At 40.5% G+C, this 13796-nt stretch overlaps 1 long non-coding RNA gene across 1 annotated transcript; it reads left to right on the top strand.

Moving 5' to 3' along the window:
* Positions 1-3943: 3943 nt before the first annotated feature.
* Positions 3944-11423, top strand: LOC120291173. The gene is made up of 2 exons (XR_005549043.1): positions 3944-4057; positions 10913-11423. It is a non-coding gene; the product is annotated as an uncharacterized LOC120291173 (long non-coding RNA).
* The last annotated feature ends 2373 nt before the right edge of the window (positions 11424-13796 follow it).

Genomic DNA, 13796 nt, shown 5'->3' with positions numbered 1-13796 from the left:
AGACTAAGCCTCACCGGTGGTCGAGGTGAAGCTCGCGAGCTCACGAAACCTTGCCTAGCCTGGCCGCCAACTACACACCGCCATAAAAGGAAGGAGAGAAAAAAAGAAAAAAAAAAAAAAGGAAAATATAATAAAAACATTAAAAAACTAAAAAAACAAAATTATACAATTTTACCAAACACATCTCTTTTTTGAGAGTAAAAATTTTATACGATTCTTAAGCGCGTTCTTTATACTCAAAAATTGTTCCAGTAATAGAAACAAAAAAAAAATATTTATGTTCAAAATGTTATTTATAACAAAATGTTATCAAACGCGCCCTTAATTGTTCATTTTCTCGGAGCTCTCCCCTAAACGGTGCGGGTTTCCTCAACCTCGATGATTCCAGCCGTGATCCAATTGCATGACGCGGCGTCCAATAAATTGATGCCATGCATGATTCTTTTTTCTTTGTTTTTTTTTTTGGAAATAGAGCATTTCATTCATTAATGGTGAGGATTGAGTTGAAAAAATTCCATGGGGAGGTGACGGCGACTTTAAAAGATAATAACGTGAGGAAGGGTCTTCTTGCGATGGGCATTTGGCAATCAGTCTGCAACCTAATTATACTCTCGCGGGCTATAAATCAGCTCGACAAAATTGGATGGGGCTAGCTTTCCTTTGCACTCTTCGACGATGGTCTGCAACGCCTCTGGGCTCCGATCTCAGCCCACAACCGTTTGCACCAATGATAAGCAGCGGTCACTCTAACCACCTGCAGGTCAAGTCTCGTCCTCAAATCAGCATTAGCTTCCAAGTACACCAAAACAGCCCTTAGTACTACAAAGCAAGTCCAGTGACCATTCACCTAAGCCGAATCGCGGCAGATGCCAACTGTGACTCCCCTCTCTTTGCCTTTCTCGAATCAATCTGTCTATATCGAACTTCAGTAAGCCTATTTTCGAGGGTGTCCACAAATCAAGTATAGTTCTTGTCTGTGACACTCGCCTCGTCAACAATCGAGTTTGGGTTTGATCTTCGATTTTAAAAAATGAAGCCATTGCGAGCCAACCACATATTCCATGGTACCTAGGTAATTGGTTCTGCGGAGGGTGAGTTGGTGTTTTGTTCCATGATGTCTACCACCTACTTGTCAATTTTAGAAGTTTTGTAACTGGAAACATTTGGATTTTCAATCGATAGCTTGACCATATGACTTTTGTATAATTGCAAAGCAGGAAGAGATGCTCTAGAGTCTCTGGAAATTGATGGCAAAGTCAGCAGAGTGGGTCGGGCATGGGTGTTCTCTTGCGCATATTCTCACGAGTGGGCAAGTTGTTTCGACAAACGCTCCATATAGAAATTTTGATTATTGGCATAGTATTAAGGTTCAAGATATTCTTCCAATCGATTCGTGTACATGGTAGAATGAGGAGGCTTGGTTGTGATTTTGTTGTTGTTCCGTTGGATGCACGTCGTTATATGCGCCTTTTACTGTGTATTCCCCTGTTTTGTTTCCTGCCCACACCAGCACATCTTCTTTTGGGATAACGCTCAGTAACACAGCATAATTTTCTCTACCGTGTGCTCTCCGAACGTGGAATTCAGCTTCTGTTCATCTCATCATCGCTCTTCTTGAACAAATAACTCTTCGACTCTTTGATGGTCCCCCGAGTTGGTTGGCCCTCCGATCAATCCTTGAGCTAACCACCTATCTTCTCGGATATTAATTGTTTTTCCATTGCCAACTGCCCACCTAGTTGTTGGATAAATGGATTCTCTCCCCGTTAATAGGCTTCGCTATCCCCATTAAAGTTGGGAACATTTATTGGCATTCTAGAAGTTCTTTACGTATCAAGTTGTGCTAACACCTAACAAGGTAACGCGTTTGGTAATCATATTGAGTGTATCTTGTCATGTGACCCATATTTCAACACAATACAATTTACACGACACAACATTAATTCCAATCCCATCTCTAATAATAAGAGCGAATATGTCCATACATCTTAAGAGTCGAAATTCATGAGAAATTATATTGTGTATCATAGAAGAGAGATGCATAATATAATTGATTAAATAAAAAAATGGAGTACATACCTAGATAGCACTAAGCAGGATAAGATTGAATCACATGAGCAATAATGATTGATCGTTTATATCATGTCACCATTATCATGATTTGTACCCATCGCATAAAATACTCTTCTCAAAAGCACAGATTTTATTTAAGTGCTCTCATTAGTACTTTTACGTCAACTCGCGATTCTCATTTAGTCACATGATTATCCAAACCTTATGAATTTTGGTAATCTAAGATTGACTACCTCATAATTTAGGTGGGATAATATGTGTCTTCGAGAGAGAGATGCTCACATCGAAGACTTCCCCCAGCTTTTCAAGTGGCTCTACGCCATCCCATTGTGCTAGACGTCGCCCTGTCACTTAGTCAGTTTGACAAACAACTACAACGGATGAGTGTTAGCATCGAAGAAATCGACATGCTATAATGCTATCTATGTCGAGGAGAAACGAAATTGAGATAATTTAACTTAGAATATACATGCGCCAAAATTAAGTGTCCACAAGTTACTAACCTCATCTCAAGGTAACATCAAGTTAGTGTAGTTTGTACAGTTAATCAATTGAATCAATCACTTCTAAGAGCGATTAGTTTTAAGGTGAGTTGATTCTCACCATGGAATCGGATCGTGCAAGGCTATTAACACCTGAATTTTTGTCAATATTCAAATAGCATTTTTTATAATAAAAAATAATGAAATGCATAAAAAATATGAAGTTTTCCGTTCCCATTTTCGAGGTTAGCACAGTTTGTATGGTTAATCAATCGAATCAATCACTTCTAAGAGTGATCGATTTTAGGGTGGATCGGTTCCTATCCTAGAACTAAGTCGAGCAGGATTGTTGACACTTGAATTTTTGTAAATAATCCAATTATGCTTTTTTTGGGAAAATAATCAACAACAAAATGAAAAGGCTTCAGCCCATTGAAATCTGTTCAGGCCCACTAGTCCGGTTCGGCTCATTTTTGAAAACCATCTTAGCCCATGAAAAATAAGGCTAAGCCCATTAGGGATAACAAAACTAGGCCCAGCCGTATTCCGGAAGATTCGTCCAAAAGCCCAAAAGGCAGAGCCTAAGTTCAAATAGAAAGTTGAGGTCGCGCGGATGGAGATGACGAACGGTTAGTGAGATTTCTCTGTGTCTCCTGTAACAAACCCGATTCCCATATCAAGAAAAACGGATTTCACGCTCGGATTCTCAAAGGATTCCTGGATGATTTTCCTCCTCCCATCGCCTTCTGACGACGTCGCCACCGCCACCGCCCAGCCGGTCGACACCATTCGCCGCTCCTCATCTCTTGCTCTGTTCGGCTCTGTATATCGGCCGAGAAGCTCGAAGCGGTTTCATTCTCGCGTGAACCTCCTTTCGGGGCGTTAACTTTCGCCGGGGAAACTGCCGGGCGGTGGAGGCGCAGGCGGAATCAAGCGTCGCCGGCTTCCCTCTTGCCGGTTCTCTCTCAAGAATTCGATAAAAAAGATATCTTTGTGACTGGTCGCACGGGGGAGAGAGAGAACCGGAGGCCGCTACTGATTAAACAAAGAATTCTCTCCGTTTTGGTGACTCTCTCCTTCTCCTATTCTCACGACGGAAAGCTAAGGCTGCCCGCTGGATCCATGGCATCAAAGTTGACGGGTCACATCACTTCCTCTGATCCGAGCCGTCTCCAACTTCTCCTCCTTTGCTTGATGCCGATTTGAGCACTGACTTGGATGTGGTGTCAGTTTCAGCAACATGGGTTTTCGCTCTCTTCACTTAGATATTTTTTTTCGTCCTTTACCTGTTCGATTGAATTCCTTCTCATGGTCTTTAATTCCTTTTCAGTTCGTTTTTCTGCAGCCGCATCAGAGTCTTGCTTCGCTCTGTATCTTGGCCAGGGATCGCGGAGAAGCACTCAACTCGCTTTCGAGACTCCTTTGGCGTCTTCGGTCTACTGCATTGACGCTTCCGGGACATACATTCTTCAGTCCAATCACTCGACATCTACACTTTCGAGGTATGTGTCTCTGTGCTCTGTTTGAACGATTCGGAGGCTGAGATCCTGCACATGTTTTAAATGGAAATCCTCCGTAGTCGAGGTCTTACTAGCAACGTAAACGTATTCTGATGGGTCAATTGTAGTTCGGGGATGAATCGTTGCTTCATCTCGTATCTTGTCTCTTGGTAAAGATGCTTGCAAATCGTTTGTGAAAATGCCTGGATGAATATTTGTAGTGTCTTCCTCAGTTCTGAACGCTGATGTTCATGGTTTGCTTAAATCATGATGCCCATATTGATTTCATCTTGTATGCTGTCAATCTAATCAATCTGAGCAATTTTAACACAATGGCATGCTTAACACCTGTGCTCATTGGCCTTGTCGACTTTGGATGTGATATTCGTTTCCACTTCAAACCAGATTGAGTTTTAGAAAGTACTAAATCTCTGTCCTGATCTTGTTTTGCTCACATTTGGGAAGTTTCTTGATCAAGCGGAGATCTGTTGATGGACGAAATTGATGGTTGAAGTTGGCGGATATAAGCAGAAATTTGGGGATATCACTGAACAAATTGTGCGCTTGTATGTTGACGAACATAAGTTAATTAATGGTTTGAATAAACAGATAGAATGATGGCAGACTAGTGAAGGAGAAGTTGTGTTCTGGAGAGCAAGGGAATAACATAATAGGAGAGAGAGGAATTCTCATTCGGGTGGGCAAAACGCAGTAAAAATAACCGAACATAATAGGAGAGAGAAGAATTCTCGTTCTGCTTGGCAAAGGGCAGAAAAAATAATCCGAAAATAACAAATCGGAAAATTGGTTTAGAAAAAGAGATAAAGCAATAGAATTAATTTAGTTACATTTAGATATTACACACCGTTTAAGAAAATTCATTGATTTTCTCTAGTTTAGATTAAAAAATTAGTTTTTTTTTTAGGAAATTGGGATTCAAATTTAACTAAGCTCATGGAGTCGCCAACCTAGGGCTTAATAAGGATGCCCTTTTTGTCGTCACATTAGTGTATACCCAAATCTCCATTCACTACACCTGTGCCAAATAGGGCTTAACTCATTCAACAATGCCTACCTTAATGAGAAGCAAGAGCTCCATTTAGTCCATTTCTCTTTCTATCTATCTTTCATTTTTGGCTTCTTGTATCATATTCCGACATCTCGGATTTAGCTTACTCGAGGCATTGTCCACTTTGAATGATCCTATATCGAGCCTCCCAATCTTGGTAGTGCTCCCACCACCTAGGATGCCCACACCTCCATTTAGTGCCCGCATTTCTCTTTCATGAGGTGGCTCTGTGATGTCACATTAGTGTATACCCAAATCTCCATTCACTACACCTCATCTTCTTCAACTTGCTCGGTGTCGTGCTTTCTTCATAATCTGTCTCCAGGACTCCATTCATCATTTTGTGCCAAATCTCAGCTCATTAATCCTTCAAGAGTACACCCTCATTCCCCCCTCATTTCATCCTCCCTCTGTATGTGATTGGATGCCAAAGGCTCGCACTATGAAGATATTCAATAATTTCGAGATTTTGTATGACCTTTCATTCACTCGTTCAACAATGCCTACCTTAATGAGAAGCAAGAGCTCCATTTAGTCCATTTCTCTTTCTATCTATCTTTCATTTTTGGCTTCTTGTATCATATTCCGACATCTCGGATTTAGCTTACTCGAGGTATTGTCCACTTTGAATGATCCTATATCGAGCCTCCCAATTTTGTCCTTTGAAGTAGAGGTGGATACTTTTTTAGGGGGGTCACTTATCTTGGTAGTGCTCCCACCACCTAGCACACTTAACTTTTTTCTAAACTAATAATTACTATTATGTCAAAACAAGTCTATCTCAGTCACGCTCTCTTATTACTCCATGGGCAATTCAGTTCATTCTTGCCCCTTCTGCTATCAGTGAAGCCTGCCAAGAATTGCTTCTTGTCTGGACCCTCTATCTCAAGTCATCATTCCTCACCTTTGTTAGACCAAGTCGTCACACCATCCATTAATGTATTCCCAAATCTTCGTTCATTGTACTCGAGAAGAAGAAACCTGCTTTGATTGTATTTATGATGCGAAAATCTAAATGATATACTACTCAACCAACCTAGCAACCACCAGCCCCGTCGAACTGTCCACTGCCCCTAGCCTGTACACCCGCCTTTCCACCACCTCGGCCAGCCACGTCGTCCAACCCAGCACCACTTGACCAACTCAAACAGAACCAAACCCCCCCTTTGGCCGTGACTTGCAAGGCTGTTTTCAGTCTTGTTCAGGCCTTCGTTGGTGATGCCGTAGTTGCGGGATCTCACCGCCTTTGCACCGCCATCACCGTGAACTCGTCGCCTCACTAATCTAGTGAGTTAACGCCCTAATCTCGGATTAAGAAGTTAATTACACTTAGGAAGTTAGTTTAGTCTTAATAAAGGATTAGTAGTTAGTTTAGTTGGTGTAATTAAGTTAGTTAGGTTAGTTAGTTACCTAGACTAGTTAGTTAGGTGGTCAGTTTGGTTAGGCTAATTACCTTAGGTTAGTTAGTTAACTAGGGTTAATTAGTTAATTGTGATTAGTTAACCATGGTTAGTTTAACTAAAATCGTGGAATTTTGAAATGGAAGAGTATCACATTTTATGGTTCAATTTGAACGTGTGGCCACGCATAATTATTTTATCGGGAATTTTTAATATGAAGAAAATTGGCCAAGCCTATTATTTGAAGTTGATGCATTTGAGAACAAAGCACAACGTTTTTGGCCAAGTATGTGCTGGTGTGTGGTCACCTAAATACCCTGATGCGTTTACGCGGGTAGTGAACCTGTCCTGATGTGTTTACGCAGGACGATGCCTAATTAAGTTCGGATACCCCACATCAACGGATGCTAGTCGTAGTGAAGGTTAGGCCGATGCTCCTTAAGGAATGCTATTTTGATGCGTTTACGCAGGATGATGTCGTGCCTAACGAAGCAGGATGACGCCCGGTTATGCCGGATAACTGCCGACTGTTGAGTTGGACATGGCGGATGGGTCATAATAACTAGGACACATGTGAGTGATTGAGATAATCGCGCTTGATTATAAGACATAATTGTGTGGCACAAAATGGGACATGTCGTAACAGTTTAGCCTTATAATCGGGACTCATATGATTGTTTGAGAATGAAATGAAGTGTCATAGTTATTAAATACATTTGTTGTGTGCATATGATATATGTGAAGAGCTAATGTGTAGGGAGGTGCTAAGGTGAGGTAAGTTGTGTGTGATGCTTGTTTATGTTGTCTTTAAGTGATTTCTCGTCCTAATCGGGGTTTAGTGTGTTGACTCGCTGAGATTTTTATTTCACCCCATTGTGGTCAACCCTTTTTCAAGTTCTTAGATGAAGGCTGTCACGTCCATTTTGGGTGTCCACAGGAGGTGGAGACCGAGTCTACCCTTCTCCCCATCCTCAGGGCCACTTGGACCAGTGAGCTTTCTCTCTAAGGTTGCTTGGGAGAAATCCTAAGACCGCATGGGTTAGGGAACGTTAGATCGATCAGCCCGTGACATATACATAAAACCCTTTATGTCTTTGGAAGCGGCATAATTTTAGGATTGGTAGGCTACTTTTAGCAGCATTTTTTTTTAATACTTTGAACACATTTCTAATCATTGCAGTGAACATTTTAAGCTCAATCCACCAGGCATATGAGGTAAGAGAAAAAACAAAATAAAGCTCATCTATCCGTAAGCATAATAAAAAGATTCATTATCCAAATGCACAACAAGACGCCTTGTCGATATTGTTATAAGATGCTTACGTATATAGACAATACATAAGCCTCTTTGAACAGTGAACACATTCACCATTTGAAACTATGGGAAAATAAAATCATCCATTTCAACGGGAGGATAGGGGTATGTCAAAGGTTTCTCATGATGTATATGTGTCTCTTCTCTCTACACGACCCTCACACCCACCACAATCTATAATCATCACGAATGTAATCTCTTTCAAAAAGTATTAGCCTAATAGACATTTATTTTTACCTGACACCACTATCTTATAATTACTCTTGCAATTGCATTTGAGCCACTTGCGTCCCTAACGTCCTCAGCGGCATGGACCTTCTCAAGGCTATGTCCCTAGCCATGTGTTTCCACTTGAAAAATGATCCGAAAAATTGGATCATTTGCTCCAATGTCAGGTCTCGAGTTTCTGGCATTATTTTGTAGAAGAGAAACCATGAGATGCATGACATCGCCGCAAAGAAGAAGGTAGCCTTGCCATGGATGATCGCCTCATGCAGTGGTAAAAATGCCCATAATGTAATTCCACTCATCAGTTGGTTTGTAATGAAGGCAGTTGCGCATCCCTTGACTCGCAACCTGAGCGAGAATAGCTCAGAGTTTTAGATTGAGGTGATTAGCCTCATTCCCATCGAGTAGCTGGCCACATAAATGAACAATGATGCGATGCATCAATGTTTGGTGTGGCCTTGGTTGATGTAATTTAAGGTCATTCCACGGGGGACTAGGGACCCGATCATTCGGCCCAGGCTCCACAGCAGCATCCGCCGTTGTCCAACCTTGTCAACAAGGAAGCTGGAAACTAGGGTGAATATTGCATTTACAAATTCTAGTGCGATGGTCGTGAAGAGCTTGTCATCTGAGAACTTGACACTAATCATCTCGAAAATACAAGGGCTATAAAGAAAGATTGTATCAAAGTTACAGGCTTGCCAAGCCACTTGCATCAAAATGGCGCAAACAAGCCTGTGGCAGACGGATTGAGTTGGGTAAAAGAGATCCCACCACACGCCTAAGGTCGGCCCATGCACCACATTGCTGACAGCCTCCTTGATTTTGGCAAGTAAATGAGCTCTAAGTTAGAGATCCTAGCAAGGACGCCCTATGCATCATACATGCGTCCTTGCATGACGAGCCACTGAGTGGATTTTGGCATAACACGGACCGCGATTTCGAGAAGGATCAAGCGGATTGCTCCCACAAAGCACATGATAAGCCACCCGCTAAATGGAAGTGATGAACACCTAAACAAGTAAAATGTGTTCAAATGAATATACGCAATCACCTTTCTAATTCTAATTTTTTCAATAAAGTAAAGTATGAAAAAGATAAAAATCAATGATATATTAAAAAAATGGAAAAGATACTATAAATTAGGGAAAAAAATGTGAGTACCTTAGGAAGGGAGGAGGTGAACAAGCCATGAAAGATGGCAGGAGTGATCTCTGCAATATAGATGGGGGTGACCATAAGAGCGTAACCAATCCCGACTTGAGCGATGAAGCGGCCAAATAGGACTAAGGCATTGTTGGAATTGATGCCTATGACCTAGGGCCCAATGAAGAAGGAGAACCCCACAAAACCGATCACACGGTGGCTGCCAAACCAGTATGATGTCAACCCCACCATCACCTTATGTCATGGGCATCAATTCCAATGATGCCTTCGTCTTATTTGGCTGCTTCATCGCTCAAGCCGGGAATGGCTATGCCCTTATGGTCACCCCCATCTACATTGTAGAGATCACTCTTGCCATCTTTCGTGGCTTGTTCACCTCCCTTTCTGAGGTACTCACATTTTTTCCCTAATTTATAGTATCTTTTCCATTTTTTTAGTATGTCATTGATTTTTATCTTTTTCATAATTTACTTTACTGGAAAAATTAGAATTAGAAAGGTGATTGCATATATTCATTTGAACACGTTTTGGCGGTTTAGGTGTTCATCAGCTTCCATTTAGCGGGTGGCTTATCATGTGCTTTGTGGGAGCAATTTGCTTGATCCTTCTTGAAATCGTAGTTTGCGTTATGCCAGAATCTCCTTGGTGGCTTGTCATGCAAGGACGCATGTACAATGCGTAGGACGTCCTCCTTAGGATCTCAAGCTCAAGCTCATTTGCTTGCCAAAATCAAGGAGGCTCTCGGCAACGTGGCGCATGGCCCGATCCTAGGTGTGTGGTGGGATCTCTTTTACCCAACTCGATCCGTCTGCCACATGCTTGTTTACGCGATTTTGATGCAAGTGGCTTGGCAAGCCTCTGGCTTTGATACAATCTTTCATTATAGCCTTTGTATTTTCGAGATGATTGGTGTCAAGTTTTCAGATGACAAGCTCTTAATGACCATCGCACTCAAATTTGTAAAGGCAATATTCACCCTAGTTGCCAACTTTCTTGTTGACAAGGTTGGATGACGGCGGATGCTGCTGTGGAGCTTAGGCTAGATGATCGAGTCCCTAGTCTCCCCTAAATGACCTTAAATTACATCGACCAAGGCCACACTAAATACTGGTGCATCACATCATTGTTCATCTATGTGGCTAGCTACTCGGTGGGAATGGGACCAATCACTTAAATTTACAACTCTGAGCTATTCCTGCTTAAGTTGTGAGCCAAGGGATGCATAACCGCCTTCATTGCAAACTAACCGATGAGTGGAATTACATCATGGGCATTCTTACCACTGGACGAGGCGATCATCTGATTCCTCCAAGTCAAAAGTTTCTAATGCTGAAGCAAATTCATCAATTTTTCCATGTGGAACTTAAGAAGCTATATCTTAATGGGACTAGGTTCAAGATTTGACATGAAAAAGATGAAATTACAGTTTTCTCCTTTCCCGAATGATGTAGGGGATGAAATTGTCCCGATTTCTTCTATTATAGAAGAAGAGAACATTCTTGAATTATAGTCCCTACATTTTGAGCTGAATTGAGAAGAAAGCAGTATGGCAAATCTTGTTCGAGGGAAAGACAGACAAAAATGGTACTCCTACTAGGTATTTAAAATATGAATGACGTGTGAAGTAGTCTTATCTTCTATCCCTTCCAGCTTGAGTAAGCTTCTTTCCTCTAATGCAGTTCACGATGTGACTATTGGCTACAAGTACCATTGTCCATCTTTCATGGACGATTCACTGCTTGGCTGAAGAAGACATTATGCTTCAAGGACCAGATTTTCTCGGACTTCCATTCTAAGGGCCATATATATTCCTAAACCGAGAGCTAAAAGGAGCTCTCTATGGTGAAGTGCCTTCTGAATACTCTTGGAATTATCTTCTTGACCGTCATATGTATATATCTCTTGTCGTTTTCATCCATCTAGTTTCTAAGGGCATGTCTCTTGTTGGTGCACAACTGGTGTCTGCAACCTATTTTAAAATTCACCCGCGGCCAATTGCTGGCTTTGGGAAAGCTATCATTACTTGCAATTTTGCTAAGCATTGATCAGGAATAAGTAAGTGTTTGCAATTTCTTCATTAGTTCTTCTCAACATGAAACTTGTCTTTAGATGTCTGGGTTTACTTAATAATTTTGTTGGGGAGTACTCTTTTATGAATGAGGCACATTGGCATGATGTGTTTTCTTCTCATAGATGATATCGTTTTGCTGAGTTGCTACTCTCTGTTCTTTCATTTGGTTTATGCAGTTTTCATCTTTTGTCAGACTCAGACAGACATTTGTCATGCACATAATGAACTCTAGACATAGTTCAATTAAAATTTATCCATTTTATCCTAGCTACTAACTTTAGCTTTTGGGAAGAACCTGAACTGTACCATTTCTACAAGAAATGTTCACAAGAATTAATGGAGGAAGAAAAGTTTGAGTGAGTAGGCTCCCGTGGGAACCTTGCAGTTTATAAAGCAAACTCATAGGTAACATTCCAATTATATATGAGCAAATACACTAGAAAGTAGAGGTCCACACAAGAATCTGCAATAAACCAGGAATTGAAGCACTGCCCCCTTCAATAACTTTCAATAAAAAGTGGCAGTACACAACTTTAGACTTGCTTAGCCATTTTCAATCATTGGACAGCTTGCCTTCATTACACTTTCAATAATGGCTCCATGGCTATTGGTCCATGCATTGGCTTGCTATAAATTGTAGTCCCAGAAACAGAACAATATGGAAAAATAGATCAATCAAAGTTATTGTGAATGGATGATGCTAACAGCCATAATTCCTTTCTTAGACATGCCTAAGCATATGCAGTCAATACAAATAGCTTGTGGCAATTGAGTAGCACTTGTTCCTCCTGTCCACCCTAAGTGACAACAATTTGAACCAACCTATTAAGGAAAGCACTGAATCAATCTTCACATCCTTAATTTTCTCTAGAAGAATAGTAAACACGCCTCAGTTGCATCAGGGAATATTACAAGAGTCTTAAGCCAAAACTTCTTTAGAGCTTTACCATCTAAATCAAGAGATGATGACCTCTTCATCTTGAATCTTGTGATGGCTTGATAAACTGATAGTTTTGCATTAAGCTTGGCTTTCAAAATTGGACCATGTTCATTCCAGTCCCGCTTTCTTATCTATGCCTAAAACCAACAGTTCAACAATTGACTGCTTCTGCTATCAAATTGTATCAAATTTAAGCTGGGAAACCTAAAGTTAGAGCAAGAAGCCCGAATAATTTTGCCAAAAAAACATCAATTGGACTCCATTGCTCTTACAGAGAAGTCAAATTTTATAATGGAAACGTAACAAGGACCAAGAGACTGCCATTTACAAGAAAAGAAGCGGAAAGTCTAGAAAGAAAGGGCACCGCACCGCGTCACCAAAACTTACCTTAAATATGCAAGCATAGATTGGACTTGCTTCCTTGCCAGTAATCTTACCTGCTTTGACAACAACTTACCTTAAAGGAAGCAACTTGTTGTCTGAACAAAGCTACAACTACAGCCCCATTGCAGTAAAACTCCCATGATGCTCCCTCTTTTTTTACCCTTAGGCTGTGACTCATGAGCATCCTTTAAGGATGTACTAAAAAGAAAATAAAATGGAGTTTTATCCCTCACATGTTTTGTTTTGTTGCATGAGTTGACCCCATTAAAAGTTAAAAGGCTTGTGCTCAAAATGGACCGGATGTGGTCTACGACTGTGATGTGCAGGTGGCATTTTCCGGTTCAAGGTTTTCACTCTCAGTCTCTCTTCGTCCCTCTTTGTTTAATCAGATTGAGTTGGTGGATAAGTCATTGATGAGGCCAGTCCCTTATGTACCGAATTGAATCACACTTTTAGATCTTCTAATTAATTTGATCGGATGTTGCATTTTTATAAATACACACATAAATCCTCCCTAAAGATTTTAATAAGTTCAATTACGTCCAAAATTTATGTTGAAAATCTATAATTAAGGATTTAGCATAGCAACAAGTTTTAGGTGACTTTCAGATTATTTGAACTAAGGGTTCTAAGTGACACTCAGACAATTTAAGTGGCACTCGGACAATTTTTCCTTTCTTGCAGTTCCAATACGGCTTTTAGATTAACCATATTCTTTCGTTTTGCTCTTTTACTTCGCGACCATCTCCCTTTAATTTCCTAAGGTGTTTTATAAATGGTTTAAAAATTAGAGAATTTTACTAATTTAGAAGAAATTCATAAATGGTCTTTGTGGTCCTTATGCATTTTGATTTGGCTTTGAAATGAATCAAACATATTCTATCTTCTACATGTATATTTCACGTCCTACTCTTCTTCTTCTTCTTTTTCTTTTTTGATGTAACAACATCATCTAATCAACAATTGAAATTAAATTCAATATGTGATGCAAGTGTTCGAATATGAGAGAATTGAAGGGAGACGAAATATTAAAGTGTTAGATAAAAATGGCAATTATCACTTTTTTGTTTGACCTTTTCGAGTCCCAATTTACATCCATTTTGCTAAAATATATTTCAAAGCCAACAAAACGTAGAACAAGTTTTCTATGTTCCTATCTAATAATTTC

The sequence above is a fragment of the Eucalyptus grandis genome, chromosome 3 (assembly GCF_016545825.1).
Source record: "Eucalyptus grandis isolate ANBG69807.140 chromosome 3, ASM1654582v1, whole genome shotgun sequence".
Classification (NCBI taxonomy): domain Eukaryota; kingdom Viridiplantae; phylum Streptophyta; class Magnoliopsida; order Myrtales; family Myrtaceae; genus Eucalyptus; species Eucalyptus grandis.
Note: the sequence above shows the minus strand (reverse complement) of the source record. Positions and strands in the feature narration are given on the sequence as shown.